This window comes from Pteropus alecto, unplaced genomic scaffold, assembly GCF_000325575.1.
Source record: "Pteropus alecto unplaced genomic scaffold, ASM32557v1 scaffold11, whole genome shotgun sequence".
NCBI classification, from domain to species: domain Eukaryota; kingdom Metazoa; phylum Chordata; class Mammalia; order Chiroptera; family Pteropodidae; genus Pteropus; species Pteropus alecto.
Genome location: NW_006431956.1, coordinates 2685718 through 2702846, shown reverse-complemented (window position 1 = coordinate 2702846; position 17129 = coordinate 2685718).

Below are 17129 nucleotides of genomic sequence, written 5' to 3'. Positions count from 1 at the left end.
TCAACGATCAGTTGTCCCTATACATGTGAGTCTATCTCTTACCTATCTGCTCTGCACCATGACCTAGCAGTCTGTCAAAATATCATAACTGTGGTAGTCAATTTTTAATGAGTGCAGTTTTAATGTATCCCATGAGCTCAAGGCAGTGATTCTCACAGACAATCCCAATAAACTTGTTTTGAAGCACTGCCTCTAATGAATGGCCCCAGGGTCTGGCTTTTTTAAAAAGTTATTTATGTATTAAGTGCTTAATATGCTGGCATTCAGGGCTCCCCTCAAAAAGTGCCATGTGCCTCCTTTCTCCATCTCTCCTCTGGGCACAAGTATGGAAACTTGCATCAAGAGAAGGAAGCATGGGAATTTTAGCTGCAGGCCACTGCTTATATTCTTTTAATTCCTTCGGAGTTCAGTAGGAAGTAAAGATGGCCATTCAAGTGGAGTTGAGGAACTGGAAGAAAATACGGGATAACATTGTTTAACGCATAACAGACCATGGCAAAATGTTAGGATATCAAATAATGTTTGAAGCTGTGTTGGCTTTGGAAAATCATTCACAATGGAGCTCTGAACACCATATTTTCTAAATAAAAGCCAATTAGATTCTATACATAATGTTCTCATGAATATCAAATGTGTATACTACAGCTTATCGCGTATCTACTAATTTGGCATGCATTAGCATATATACTTAGTCATTTCCAAATTTGATTAATTTAGGAATTATTAAACACAAAGAAAATCTATAAAAGTTACATTCAACATTAAATATAAATTCAAAATTTATATAACAAATAATATACCAAATTACATTGTCCCCTTAATCCCCTAAATTCCAGATCTTGTCTGCTATTTCCCATCACCTATTTTTATTAAATCATTAAACTAGCCCTGTTAAAACTTCTAAATGTCTTGAGAAAACACTGTACTTTGAGTGGACCAAATGAAAATAAGCATACACTCTGACATCACACGATATTAGTAACACGAAGATATTGTGGAATGATACTCTTTACAATGAAGACACCCGAAGACAGGGATCATTAAGGGATTCACTAAAGGGCACAAATGGCTAATAAATTGCTGGGACTGGCAACCCCACTTCCACACCAGTTTTGTTGCCCTTGAAAATGAAGGGAATGAGTGATTGCTAAAAACCAATGTGCCAAAATGACTGTACGTAGCACTAAGGATTACAAAGATAAGACTCTGTGTCTACCCTGAAGAAGTTTAGCATGAGGTAAAAGGTGATGCACACATAAATATAGAGCACATATGGTGTGGTACTTGGGGCCACAAATTAAACTGGGTTCCAGTAATGGGAGAAGAAGAAAAGGAAGAGAAAGAAGGGTGAAGAAGAAATAAAAAGCAGGATCTCTTCAAGTTGCGCCAAGTAGAGGCCTATGAAATAATCCTTGAAAGTGGGAATTTGAAAGCTGAAGATAGAGACAGGAAGAGAACAGGAAAAATGCTTCTGCTGGAAAAAATACACATGTAAAGATGAGATGTCAAGGTGCTCCACCTGTCTTCGCCACACACAGTGCTGAGACAGGCACTCCCCTGGAACATCATCACCCTTTGGGATGACTTGCTCATTACTACGGAAGGGCCGCAGTTGCCATGGCACAAGGCACGTCCTCAAGACAACATCTGCACCTTGAGAGGGCGTCCAGCTTACATGCACCATTCCATGGCCTTCCATTTGAGACTGAGAGGGAAAAGAATACTAACTTGTTTTTGTGATGCCATTCACGAGAAGCAAGCTTGGTGTGCCATTCCAACACTCTTCTTTCTACACTCTTCTTTAAATAAAGGTGGAGAAAGCTTTTCATAAAAGTAATCCAGATCCCAGCCCTCATAATATCAACGTTATGGCCTGGCTACTTGCCAGCTTCTCTGGGATAGAGAAAAAAGCACCCTCCAATTTAATAACTAAATTAATTTTTTCCTCCCACAACAGCATGTGCAATTATTAAAGTCAGAAAGATCTTGGCAGCCTCTTGCACTGGTAAATAGAACGTTGCATTCTCATCATATGATTAATTAATGTTCCTGATTCAAGTAGATATGAAATCACTTTACATTCCTTGTGTTATTGAATAACCTAACGTGCATTTTGCTCGGGCACTTTTTATATCCATGCAGTTAAATCGCAAGTAATAAGCCACAAAAGCCTACCTTTATGCCAAAGCACTGTGTGAGTTACAGAAAACAAAACTTGAGGATCTGCACCAAAGGGAGTAGGAAGACAAGGAGCTGGAGAGAAAAGAAAGGAAAAGAAAGGAAAAGAAAGAGGAAGGCAGTTTGTTGTTAGTCGATCTATCATGTCAGAGGAATCTGTGCTGCTTCATGCTTGCCCGTGGTTTTCAGTCTTATTTAGTGATTTCTTAATGACCTGTTTCCTTATTCACAAGTCAGAAACGATAAAAATAAACATACTAACAATCAGAAAGCTGCCTGTGCGAGTCTTGGAAGCTGTAGGTGATTGGCCCCTGCATCAACTGTCAGGTAACGGTCTCCCTTGGGTTTCGAACCACATAAGCAATTCCCTAGGCTCAAGGGAGAATAAATGGGACATGTGGAGGATCCAAAAGGGAGACATTGTGGAAACTGTCTCTCCCTTTAGCATAGTCTGCACTCAGGAAGAAAGAAGGACGTTGTGCCCTCTAACAGAATTGTCTCAAATATTACAAAACAAACAAAAAAGACCAATTTATATGACACTTCCTACGCTGCTTTTTCCCCCTTTTTTACCCTCCCAAAATGACCAAATCTTTCTCTTAGCTAACTGACATAATAAGTTATTCAAATAGAAAACTAGCACAATTTCCCAGAAACCTCTGCATCATTAGAGAGAGTTGGGATTTCATTCCTTCAGACAGCCTGTGGGATTCTAAGGGCATCCCAACGCTCAAGAGTGGGGCCAGTCCCTTAGCAAAGAGCCAGCCCATCAGACCCAGAAAACCACCTCTATATGCCAGCTGACTGACTCTCCTTGCAAAAGGTAAATACAGAAGGAAATTCCAATTGTACTACAAATAGAAACTGAAAAAAAAAAAAATAGTCCAAAAAAATTGCCAGGAATTAGTAACCAACATGTGTAATGTTAAAGAAAATACAGTTATCTATTTTTAAACCACTTTCCTAGTCTGTCTCCTACATCACAGAATCATTTGTTTGCTTTTTTTTTTTTTTTTACCAAATAGAAATACTTCATATGGAAGGAAGTACCCATAGATCAGTAATACGAAAAGAATAGACACCAGAACTCTTGAATAATTCAGGAATCTGCTAAAAAGATTTTAAGAATCCTACTTTTGTAAAACTCCGTTTAGAACCTTAATGTTGCTTTCTAGTTGAACTCCTAGAGTCCTGACGAGGGTTATTGAATCGAGCTGAGGTAATTGGTAACAGTCATGGACAGGAAAAATGATTCTGTATAAAACAAAATGACAGGCTCAGTGTCTCCCCGTCATTTCTTAGTTAAGTTATGCCCAGCGAAAGCACAGACCCTTGTAACCTCATGGGCTTTACTGAAATACTATGTTTCTCAATCCTCAGGTACACTTTGCTTTTTATTTCTATTTCCTTCTAATTCCCACATATTCTGTTTGCCTTTTTCTCCCTAAAAATGGAGTTTAGTATATTTCTGTACCTTCTGAAATCTCTGATACATTTTATCACTCGGTGAATTTTAATTAAATTTAGAAGTAAAAATATAATCTAGAAACTAGTACTTATTTTCTGCTATTAAAAAAAAATGTACGTGGCTTTTCAAATGTCAATCAAAACTGAAAATTCTGACACATTTTCTAGGGCTGAGTCAGGAAATATGAATTCTACTCTAAATTTGAACCCAGAATTGCTGTGTGGCGTGAGCAGAACTTTAACTGTTTTTGACTCCCTTTCTCCCTATTAAAGAAATAGTTCTTACTTCACAGGAAAATGAGTCTGAAAGGCAAACATGATGATAGATGGGGTTTGCTTTTTTTCTTGGAGAAATAGGTTGTCAAATTTAGAGCATCGTTATTATTTATGCTTGTGAAAACTAGAATAGAAAAAATTATATGTAGGCTTTTCTTCCATTTTCACTAAAAAAGGCATTTAAACTAAGATTTTAGGCTGTCAAATAATTAAGATCCAGAATGCAGAAATGTCTAAATCCAAATTTGTGATGTCACTGCTTATTTTTCTCCTCTAAAAACATGCCTTCGATTTCAAATATACAACACTGATATTAATAAGCTATGTTAAATCATAATATATCTTCTTATGGATCAAAGGCAGTTCTGAAAACAAAGTCTCACAAAACAGCATCAGTTGCCTCAGTAGTATGATATCTAGGGTTCGGAGGTGGAATCCAGTCAACCAAAAAGTTCGGCACTCACACAAGAAAACAATAAAAAGTAAGAACTCAGCGTGGAAAATTCTGCTCCCTTTAGTATGCAGAAAGCACAGGCTCAAAGTAGCTTCACCTGCCAGCTGTGATTAATTTGCTATTTCTTACAACGTCTCAGTTTGATTATTAATGATAATGATTTGATTTATGAGTTCTGTTCACTGAATATTCTCAATTTCCTAAGATGTATTCTTTGTAGGAGAGGGGTGTGTAGTCGGGGGAGGAAGGGGAAAAAACACTTGGGCAGATAGCGACTCAGGTAATAGAATGTGGCATCATTTACCTCTAGACAGTGGTTCAGATCTGTCTCTCACGTTTTCCTTAGGTGTACAGGGAGATCTAAAGGCCAGGAAGAGAGATTGTACATAATGAATGGGAGAGGGGTATCATGATGCCACCTCTGTTCTGAGGTTTTGTGTCTTTCTGTGTTGTGGGAATGGAGAACATTGGGGACCAGGGCTTCTGGATTTTAAGGCTTTTCTCTGTGCAGAATTATAGCATGTAAACCCTGAGACGTGAACTGCATATTAGCATCGTGTCATTCATGCATATATTAAGAAGCCGAGATTTTTAAGACGGTATGAAAAGATGCTGGTTCTCAGAAATGAATTAGAGAGAATTAAGGCAATTAGAAGAACTCTGAGGGGCAATGTGCAGTGTTGTTGGAATATCACATTCTCTACCAGCTGACCCCCTTGTTGATTACAGAAAAGAAAATGCAGTAGAAATTAATTTGGTGCCTTTCATGAGTGCAAAAATAACTCAGGAATAATTGATTTTTAAAGGTTGAAAATTACAAAGGCTCTTTTCTCCCTTGAGAAGTCTCTTCTAGGAAAATAAGTATAAGAAAGGAAAATAAGGCAATCATCTCTGCCCAGATCATGCCCTCCCTAGGAGCCTGAGGATCTGGAAAGAGTTCAGAGCCCTCAGCACCACCTCAGTGAACTACCCACTTGGAGTGTCTGAGCCTCCAGTTCCACTGAGCGTCTCAGGTCAAGCATTCATAATAGCTCATCTCATTGTTATTAAGAGCTTTCCACGGGCTATGCGCCTTAGATATGTGAGCTCATTAGTCATCGCAAGAAAACGATGAGACAATTCCTGTTACCCCATTTACAGAGGAGGCGAGTAAGGCTCAGAGAGGTTAAGTCACTGCCCCAGGGCACACAGCAAGGACGGGATGCTCATGGAGGCAGTCTGACTCCACAGTGAGATCATGGTGTCCTACCTCTCTGTCCCTTTTACTGAATCCTGGAAAAGGGTCCCTCAGTGTCTAGAACGATCTAGAAATTTCCCTTCATACCTATGCCTAGAAGATCGGTACCTAGAGCCAGCTGAAGTGCTCCCATTCACAAATGAAAACCCGGTTTACAACTGCAAGAGCACCCATCCCTGACCCCACCCCAGAAGACGGTGCTTGTTTAAAATCAGTGACCTCTCTCAGAGACGTCGATTACTTAAACCTGATTTTAGGTCCCCAAATTGGCATTTGAGACAAGTATCTTGAGTTGGGGCTTCTTTTACTGAGTGCAACGGAGACCCTGGAAGGCTGCGCAAAGCATCCCCTCCAGCCCTCCTGGCAGGCTGTCTCACGCCCTGAAGGATACGGCCTAACAGAGCCTCATCCTTCCGTGTGGACCCTCAAGGCCAGCCTCACTCACTCTCCGGGCCTCAGCTGCCCATGGAGATGTTGGCGATTTCCAAATGTATCCGTTCTTTCTAGACCTCTTACTTGGCTTCAGACCCGCAGGCCCCTGCCAAGTGGGCACCCTCACTCGGGAGTCCGTGTGGACGTCCAGTGTCACTGAGGTGACCCCGCATCTCACAGACCCTGCACCTCACAGACCGCGCTTCCAGAATCCGTCTTCCCAAATCTCTTCTTCCTCCCATGCTCCATTTTATCGCACCCTACCCACGCCCTTCCCATCTAGAAATATGAAAACCTTGGTGTCCTTTTCCCTTGTCACCTCTACCAGATTAGTCACATTTATGCTAATGTTTACTTTCTAAATGGTTTTCAAAGCTGTCTCATCCTCTCCATTTAGATAACTAATGGTGCAAGTCAGGTTCTTATAACTTCTTGCCTGGATTATAATGACGAACTCCTCACTGGTCTCCCTGCCTTCAGCCTGGTCATCCTTGAAACCATCTTCCTTAGTGTCACCAACGGGACCCAGTGGATCATCTTATTCCCTGCTTTACACCTTCCCACATCTCTCAAATTCTTAAGCATCAAATCTGCCCCTGCCTTCTCCTCTGGTCTCATCTTGTGACAATCCCTTCTCACACATCTCCTAGCTAAGTGAACACTTGATGCATCGTACTCCATGCCTTCACTGGTGGTTCCTCTCCTAGGATGCACTTCCAGCCTCTAACCCTCCGGGTATTTTCTGCTCACATATTTATAGTGCCCTCAATAGCAGGGACCTTAAAGCGGTTCTGCCTCTTCAAATTGTGGGACTTTATGTAATTTGCCTCACCATGTTATGAAAATGAAATACGGCTGAAATACATAATACAACATCTATATCTCTGCCTAGCTGTGTGAATTTAGGCCCGGCACTCATCTCTTGGTGCCACCATTTCTATGTCTGTAATTTAAGTGAATTGAACTAGATTTAGTGATTCTCTGAACTCTTGTGATGCACAACCAACGAGTCCTTAGACATTGACTCTCATATTTTTGTATTCAGATTTATCCTTTACAAGGCACTTCCATAACTATCTCTCCTTTGTCTCTTATAATGACCCTGTTATGTACATAAGTACATTTCCCACTTTACAGATGTTTTACAAACAGTTAACTAGTTTTAGGTAACAGAGCCAGCAAATGTGACTTAGTTCACTGACAGACCCACAGAATTCAGTGCTTCTGATTCCTAGCTCACTACTTCTGCACAGGGTATAGCAACAGCCTCATTAGTCATTTTAAATCTAATTCTCCAAAACTAGAGGAAAACAAAGCAAAAAAAATTATGATAAAATATTTATACATATGTGTATGTGTGTGTGTCTGTGTGTTTAAAGTATCTTAAACAAAATAAACTGTGTTCTCATATCAAAGACAAGAGTAGATATTCAAACAAGGATGTTTCTTCTGTGGTCTTCTGTACAAGACAGTTACTATAGAGTGTTCTTTATACTTCTGTCTCAACCTGCATCAGAAATAGTTAGAATAGTTAGGGACCTTCAGGAAACATGTGGAAGGACTCCAGAAACACCTGTTTTAAATGGCTTCTCTGAATTTATAACAGAGCCGCACATACGGAGGTTACCTGGGGTCATAGGCTGTCCCCAGATCAGGCGGCCAGCTGCCCTTAGGAGCATCAGGGAAGCAGGGGAGTGCAGAGCAGTTTGCCCTGCCAGCCCTCACACAGTCTGGTGCACTGATCAGGGGTTAACAATAATTTTAGCAGTCTGACTGTGTGCCGTCATCCTCCATCACACCTTCTCCTTCTACCTGCTTCAGAAACCCAGTTATCCTCCGTCATAGATGGAAGAGCTGCACTTTGATCAGAGTTCTCACACCAGGCCGATGGCCAGATTAAAAAGGGCCCCTCAGGGGCCAGAGGCCAATCACTGGACTGATAAGTGCTGCCAGGTCATCCAGCACTAGTGCACATCCAGTCACTGCAGCCACATCGTTCCTCTGGGGCTCATGGGTGACGAGCACTGAGAGCTTGCAGTAGTGTTCTCCCATTAAAGTTAGGTTTGGTTACATATCACAGAAAACTGGAAAGAAAAATGAGAGTAGGCTGGGGGAGGGGTGTTCTTCAAACACATGCTCCCTGCCCCCGCAACGCCTGCTCTTGCCCCCTGTAAGGAGACACGCTCAGGTATCCTGCCCATTTCTGCTTCTGTCGTTAGCAGAATGTAGTCATCTTATTGCACGGGAGACTGAGGAACACAGACTTTGCCAGGCCAAAAATCAGCATTTGTTTACTAACACAGAAGAATGGATTCTTCCCTAGAGAACTAGCCAACTTTGACATATTGACAGACACCTTACTCCCCCTAATTCATTTTCAGTTGGCTGTTCAGTTTCTCAGATAATTGAGAGTGGAATACTGAGGAAAATAACTTTTAAAACTCAAAATTTCCCTTTCAGAGATATTGAACTGAGCAAAAATCAAGCACAAGAACTTTAACTTAGTTTATCTGATCAGCTAGCCATTTAACTATCTTCTGAAACAACAGGCCACAAGATAGATAGAAAGCAAAGAGACCTCCAACAGCTGACAATCCAGTGGAGGTTCAGACAGGCAGTTTAGCAGCATCAGGGTGTCTAACACCAGGTAACTTCGATTGGCCTCTCAACCCTAAAATGAGGACAGTCATGTCAGTATCATGGGTTTTGTCATGAAGCTCAGAGTAGATAACACCGAGCATAGCGGTGAGCCCTGAGCACGTGCTCGCATCTGAATCTGAAGCAATGCCCAAGACGAACTCTAGGCGAAACTGTGGATGAAGCTACTGTCATCAGGATCCTACAGGATCCACCGTTCTCGAGACATGTCCCCTCTCTACCTCTTTCTTAGGTGACAAAGCGCAGTGCTGCCGGCAGAGCAGAGCCCCTCCCAGACCTGCTGTCAGGGCAGTGCCATGGTTCTGGACTTCAGACTCCCCATCCCCTCTTTTCAGCGCCAACAACTTTCACTCTCACATATCAGGGAATTTTAGCACATTATCGAGATAGAGAAGAGATAGATTCCCTTATGGCAAAATTGCTGTTGCATATAAGATTTTTCCCTATACCTGTTGTATTTACATTTTAACTTGAAACAAGTCTTTTCAGGCAAAAGGACTATATTTGGAGGTATAATTTCAGGCATCATCAATATAAAGAGAATATTTCCAATATGGTACCTTTTCAACTATATTCATGTGTATTTAATAGACAAAAAGTTGCACATACTCAATTGTTTTCATTGTTTTAATTTAATTAATATTTAATAGTTGCACATATTTTGATGAGTTTGGACATAGACAGACACCCGCGTTACCACCCACCACAAGCAAGCTAATAAACATATTCACCATCTCCAAAAGAGTTCTTTTGTCCCTTTGATTATTTAAAAAATTTTAACTGTTACTATTTACATTCACTTTCTTGACCCCTCAACTGGTTATTTAGGTAGTCTTTCCTAAAATAAATAAACAAGCAAATAAGCAAGCAAGCAAGCTTGATGGGAAAGAATATTAAGGGAAGGAAAAGATAAACTCTGGCTTTTTTTTTTTAAGGCTTCTACCCTCTAGCCCTCGCATGTCCAGATATATGTAGAAATGTTGGCAAACTCCCAAACATGCCAAAGGAAAGCTATTGTGCTTTGTCATTAAAAAACAAATATGGCTCATATTCGGAGCTCCAGTACTTCTGTTATGTCATACCCCAATCCTGGGATCAGTTAGTTTCATTTAACAGCTCGAGTAGAGAAAATGAAAATTCTGGGAGCATAATCTCAGGGATGTGGGGGCATACCCAGGAAGCTCTCTCCCTGCCTTCCCCTTTGGATAAAGTCTCTGCCAGATGTCTGGGCTATCATCATTTCCAACAGCCATTTTAACATTACTTTTTATAAAATTAGATGGAAATATTCATATTAGAAGTACAACTTCACGAGCATTTAGGTTCGTTGCAGAAACGCTAAGAGTGAGGCCCACGAGGCGGTGTTCCGTCTAAAGGAGCATCCTGTGCTTGGGGAGGAGCCAGGGAGCACCTGGCCGGGCCGGTCCGCTTTGGTCACGGCCCCTGTAACCACTGCGAAACTAACACGGCCTGGTCGGGGGGCAGGGGCCACCGAGGACCCCGGAGAATTGTTCCTAAGTTGCTGAAAAAGAGACGCCTGTCACATATTTGTTTAATTCATGACATATCTTCATACACCGATGGGTTTTACTCTGTTGGAGCACAACGTGTGGGAGACAGCAACGTTATGGCCTAAGAACAAAGTAATTGATTAATACTGGGTACTGTAGGAGACATGCACTCTCCTTTATGTCCCATCCTAAACTAAAGACACAATACAAAGCAGAGATTTTTTTTTTCCAGCCCGTTCCAGTGAAATCAAAGAGAGTGTTTGCAGGGCAAGCTCGCATTGCTGTGAGCTGGGAATGGAGCCCTCACTGCATTTAATGGATGTTCCATGCCAAGCTCCCCAACCCCTGGGGCTGAAAATTTCCCCTAAAAAGACCTGGAAGGAATTCAAGGTTGCTAAAGGCTTGAATAAAACTTTACTTAATGTGTATTGTACATTTTTATTACCCTGAGATGATACATTATAATTACCTTTTTAAAGCATGTGAGAAAACCTTAAACACATTATTAGCAAATGATAATATTCCCAGACCAAACCAGTTTGGTGCCGGTTTCTCCAGAGAAGAGAGTGGATGGCAAGCAGGACAGCACAGTGGCAAACATGTCGGGAGAAGGGACACACATTAAGCACCAAAGACCACAAGACTTAAAAGAAACAAATTAGCCTCTGTTGGAGCTGTATAGTCAAAAGACAGAAATCCTTTTGAACTGTGCAAGAAATTATATTGTGTGATTTTTGGATGTTCTGTAATAAATTAGCCAAAACAGAAATAGACGTTTTCCAGAATAAAGTGAATAGAGAAAAATCTTCTGGGAGGAATACTTACTTTAGCTTTTTTAGAAAACAAACCATTAACAGTTGAAATGGACAGAATCAATTTCTTATGGTGTCTGGACACGAAAGAAATGGAAGTTGATTTTCATCCTTTTCTTCACCCTGCTTGAGTTCGCCCAAACTTAAAATTTAGAAATCTCTCTGAGAAGGAACTGACTTAAGAATTCCTACAATCAAATATGCATTCTGAAGTCTTTTCAAGTGAGGTGACTTTTGAAAATTATTGAGCTGGGAATGAAGCCGATATCCTCTTCTGGAGACAGGCAGGAAGGCAGTTGCAGGCTGGCGGGTACCTGTGGTGCACCCGTGGGCACGGGCAGGCTCTCCCCAGGAACCTCCCCTGGGCTGTGGGTAGGGCTGGCCTTCACCTGGAGGTGATGAACTGGAGATGGAGGCCGGCTCCTGCATGGCTCAATTTCAGATCAAAACAGATTTTGTTCTGGTAAATGTCTTCGAGAAATCAAAACTTGAGAGCATTTAAAATCTGTCCCTTAGCATTATAATCAGGGAAGCTGGATTGGAAGTCATTTTGCAGGAATTTTCAGCATTAAATGTTGGTGGAAAGAGACTGACATGGTTGATAATGCCAGTTGGTTACCCAGGCACCTAGGGTGTAGCAGGCGGTTTACAGGAAGGCGCGGGAGGAGAAGAAGGGCTTGTCCACTTCTGCGCTTGTTAAAGTTCCCCTGACTGTATCTGCAAATTATGAGAGAGATGAATACAACATGCCAGTCATTTTCACTGATTTTGAATACTCCATTTCTCCCAGACTTTTGAAATCCCATGTAATGAAAAAGATATAGGGCCTGGGAACAATGACTATTCAGTGGGGATGGTCTATGCCATGGGATAAAGTGTATTTTTTATTGTAAGTACAATGTAAATATTGGAAGTTTCCCCATAGTGCACAATATAAAGGAGATTGATATTGCAGTTTATGAATCCCTTAGGAAAAAAGATATATGAGAAAATTGTGTTGATAACTATTCCTGCACAATTTCAGGAGATAATAGAGAATATTTCCTTTTCCTGATCTTTTCTTTATTCTTTGAAACTTGCGATCCATTCAGGTTGGTCAGAACTGGCCTATAAGGTCATCAAAAGAGATAATATCTGATGCATATCTATGTAGTGAAGTCAGTCCTTTAATCTCTCAGCAATGGGCAGTAAAATATGCTATTATCATAAACTCACATCTAAACTGTCAGTAATCCAGAGGCTTGAGCAGTCATCTGGACAGTCTAGAAAGTCAATTTAGACAATTCTACAACGACGTTGGGTACTGAATTTATTAGATAACTCTACTTTGCCAATGTAGACGTGATCCAAGTCCAAATGAAAAAAAGAATTAAATACCTGAAGGCAGCACCAAAATGTGACCATTAGAAACCTGCATAAATCCACTAAAAACAAATTATATAAATCTCATTTTTAGACACTGTTGTTAGAACTGTTTATCAGGAATGCTATAACCTCTTGAACTTCAGTTTTAGCAAAATTTTAGTCAATGTCTTTCAAAGTCCTGAGGCAGTTAGATGTAGTAGAAGTGGAAATAAGTGAACAGGATTCCAGTCTGAGGCCTTCCTCACACAATATATGTTACTTGGAAAAGTTATGTCGCCAGTTCTTAGACAAAGTGACGGATCAAGTACATGTGGAAATGCTTCCCTCTGTTCCAAACACGTGGAAACGCACAGGTTCAGCTCTGTGAATTTATATAAATGTGAACAAATATGAATACACATATTTAAAACAGACAATTTGGTTCAAAAAGAAGAAAGGGAATTTCCAAGAGTCAGAAGTAGAAAGGAAATATCAGTAAATAGGAGTTTAATTTTTGAGGCTTACAGCAGGGCTGAGACCAGAGGGCTGAAATTTTCAGAACTATTGCCATAGGACCAATATGAGATAGGATACCAAACCCCCATTCGTGAGTCTGGGGCCCAGCAACTTACGACTTGCTTTTTGACTAATGGGAGTTCAGAGTATAACCAAGCAGGGCTCCTAGGTCGTGGCTGGTACTCATCATGAGTAGGAGCAGTGCCCCAAACCACTGCAAAGCCAAAAATGTGTCTTTTCCATGTGTGGGATTCAGAATCATTCCATTCAATCTGTCAGACTCTTTTGGTAGCAGTATAATGACTCCGTGCCGAAATACAACATGAAAGCCTAGTTCGAGGCCAGTGAATTTTGCAAGTCTTAGAGATAACTATGGAACTGCCCCCAAAATGAGGCTATGCAAACTGTATTCAGTGGGAAATAATTTCCATGGAAGTTAAGCTTAGGAAGAACCAATAGAAAACACGGGAAACTGTAACATTCGGGTCAGCAGCTCAGGTTGTCAGTTATGAGAAATATCTATAAAAATATCTCACTATGACTATGGTTTTTCAATTTCTGCTTTTAATTCTTCCCATTTTGCATGTGTATTGAAACTATGTTGTTAGGTTCATGAAAATTCTGGATTATTTTGTTATTGAAAAAGTATTTTTTTATTTAATAATTACTTCATTTTACTCAAATTATGATTTTAGTGAAAAAAACTATTGTTAAAACTACATCACTTTTCTTTTGGTTATGTCTTTATTAATCTCTTTTATTTTTGTTCAGTGTCCCTATGTTAGAGTATTATTTATACACATCATTTGATTGAACTTTGCTTTCTAATCCGGTGTGATCATCTTTCTCCACTGGAGAATTTAGGTTTATATGTACATTGCTGTCTATTACTAATATACTTTATTAATTCTACCATAACATGTACTTTCTATCAGTCTGGTTATTTTTCCTTCTGTCTTCTCTTCTATTGGATTAATATTTTTTCTTTATTTTATTTTCTGCCTTTTTAGAAATTATACCAACTATATCATTTTGTTTGCTTCTTGTTCATGATTATTCTTTGTTCTTTGCTCTACTGTGGAAATATCTCAAAGAAATAATTGACTCATCCATTTCTGTGGTAAATTGTATGTGACAATGTGGCTGGGATACGGGATGCTCCCATAGCTGGTAAAACATTATTTCTAGGTGTGTCCGTGTGGGTGTTTCTGGAAGAGATTAAAATTTGAATCAGTAGGCTGAGTAAAGAACTCCCCTCCCCAGTGTGAGTGAGCCTCATCCAATTCATTGAGAGTCCAGATTGATCAAAAAGATGGAGGAAGGGTGAACTCTCTCTTCTTGAGTTAGAACATCCATCTCCTTCTGTCCTGGGACTTCAGAGCTCCTGCTTCTCAAGCCTTCAGACTTGGGCTCAGACACCAGCAGCTCTTCTGGGTCTCCAGCTGTAAAGGGCAGTTCATGGGGCTTCTTAGCCTCCATAATCACGAGCCAGTTCTCATGATAAATCTCCTTTTATATATCCAGAGATATTCCATTGGTTCTATTTTGCTGGCGAACCTTGACTAATACACCATCTAAACTACAGGGAGTTGTTCCAAAATCCCTTTCTTCTACATATCCTCTCTTTTGAGATGAGTCGTGGAGTGTTAGAATTCCCCCGAGCTTGTCAAGAGGTAGAAGAGAGTGAGAGGCTAGGACCATGGTCCCTTCTCTGCCTCTCTGACAGCAGTTCCACTCTCAATCTCCATTAGTGGATTTCTGGATTTCACTCAAAGATGGGTTCTTCAAAAGTGAAAATAAGCACACAAAAGAAGCAAAATGCAATTTGAAATCCATTGGAATGATAAAAAAAATGAAATTAACGTAGTTTTTAAATTATGGGCTAACTGGACCCAAGATGGTCAAACGGTAAGATCCGTGGTGTTCTGCAGAGCTCTGCATGTGTCTCTGACTTTTCATCATTTTTATTGATAGTTCTCAGTGCGAATACATAAACTGCGCTTTGGGCATTTTGTTTGTTACAACCTGGATAGATCTGTATAAAACACTGAGTACAAAACTGAGCAGAAAATAAAAGCAGCGTCTTCAGTGGCGATTTTCATAAATATTCAGTATTTTAGGATTTTTTAAATACAATTGCTAAGAGAGGATGATATTAATCTGAATAAAAAAACTCAGAAAATATGTGATAGATGTTTCCAAAGATCTGAAAAATTATGAAAAATTTTCATATTCATAAAGAATTAAAGTGGCTCCAGAAAATAATACTAGAAAAATGAATAACCAACTCTAGGTTATTAATAGAAAGAACATTCTAGCAGTTATCACTGTTCAAAAATTATAATAAGCTCTCATTTACAGTGCTTGGTTTATCACTCAAGGCAGTTGAACATTAGATTTATTGGGCTGTTCTAGCCAGCATCCCATCCCCATCATCAGAGATACGCTCAAGTAGATAAAGATAACCTCCAATGCCATATGTTGCAAATTAGATATCTGGAGATTATATGTGTGGTATTAATTTGGTTCACAATGTCAAGTCATTTTAAGAAAGAAACATAAGTCGAAGAAACTCAGTCCTCCATCCCCCTAAGACTCACATATAACCTTGCCTACCACAAAAGCTTTTCCACCTTCGAAGCAGCCAAAACCAAATTATATTAAGGTTTTTTTTCTGGAAGTCTTCATCTAGCAAAGTTAATATCATCATTTCTTTATCAAGCCAGGGTCGTGCTTGCTACTCATATTATTTTTTTTGAAAAAAACTAAACATATATTGTTTGGGTCTATGTAAATAGATCAAAGAAAAGCAGGGGGATGATCATACACCATAAAAGCAGGTGGTTCTCTTGATAATGGGAGGAACACACAGTTATGGGAAAGCAGAGAAATCCATAGGGTACTGGCAATGTTCTAATTCTCAATCAGGATGGTGCACACATAGGTTTATTTTATAATCTTCTTTAAACTCTACACATAAGTGTTGTACGTTTTTCTGTATTATGCTGCATTTCTTAATACTTTTTAAAATGTGATTCAAGTAAGATAATCAAAAGAACAGACCCCCTTAACAAAGCAAGCTGGGAAAATTTCTAGAATCCCAAATGATCAGACAGTTTCCAAGAGTGGTAGGTCACACAAAATCAGGTTACTTCACATATTAAAATTTAATTCTTACCTCTGTAGTAATGCCACTTTAGTTTTGTTAAAAAACTGACCAATTTATTTTTTAGTGACCAGTTGTATTGATGATGCACTAAAATAAAAATATGGAAAGTTTCAATTTGGTGACTAAAATCAAACGTAGAATCTCTTTCTTTTGATTTAATTGCATGGAATATGGAGGAAAATTAAATTTTGGAGAATAAACCAATTATTATTTATGGCTTATATATTGAAATCAGCCTATAGTTATGACCGAGATTAAGTAATTACAGGTTAGAAAGACAGCTGCAAAGATATTTTCAATATATCATAATTCAAGAATTTTATTGTAATTAAATGTTTGGTATCAGAATCTGAAATTATTTTTATATCCGGCTAATGAAAAATGCAATAAAAAGTTTAATTAGCAAAAATGCAGTGGATAAGAATATAATGGAAACAAACTTTGGGTGAATATAATCATGTTTTATGAATGTATGTTTAAGACACCATCAAGAGTAGTAATTAAGTTAAGGATAATCAAAGAACATTGTTATAGGAATATATTGATATGATAATTTCTTTTTAATTATTTTTAAACATTATATCCAAGGCTCTTAATGCATTTTTCTATTGCCGATTAGCTCTGTAACAAAGCAAGCATTTTCCTTGATTTCTATTATTATCTTGCTGTACTGTGTCAAAGAGGAGAAAAATGTCTACCTATTTCGCAGGGTAGGACAATAGTTAAAAAAGGAACAACTTAAGTAAGTTCATTAGACCTATAGCATGCAGTATAGACTCTGAGAGCTCCAACGAGTCCCAAAATGCCAAGTGTGGTAATGCATGAAAACACCAAAAGCTATATAGTGGTGCTCATGTTGGACTTCTGTTAGTGCGAGTTCTATCAGTTATCCAAGTGACTCACTCAGGCACAGTGACATAACTGGTCCATTCTTCCAGTTCATAGCTATGATGATTACATGCCACACTCACTTTTCAGGAATTAAAAATTTTATCATTTCAAATGCCAAGGATTTACTCCATTTCTCTCAGGTATAAATTTCAACTTTAAAACTGTTTCCAAACTAGTCCAATTG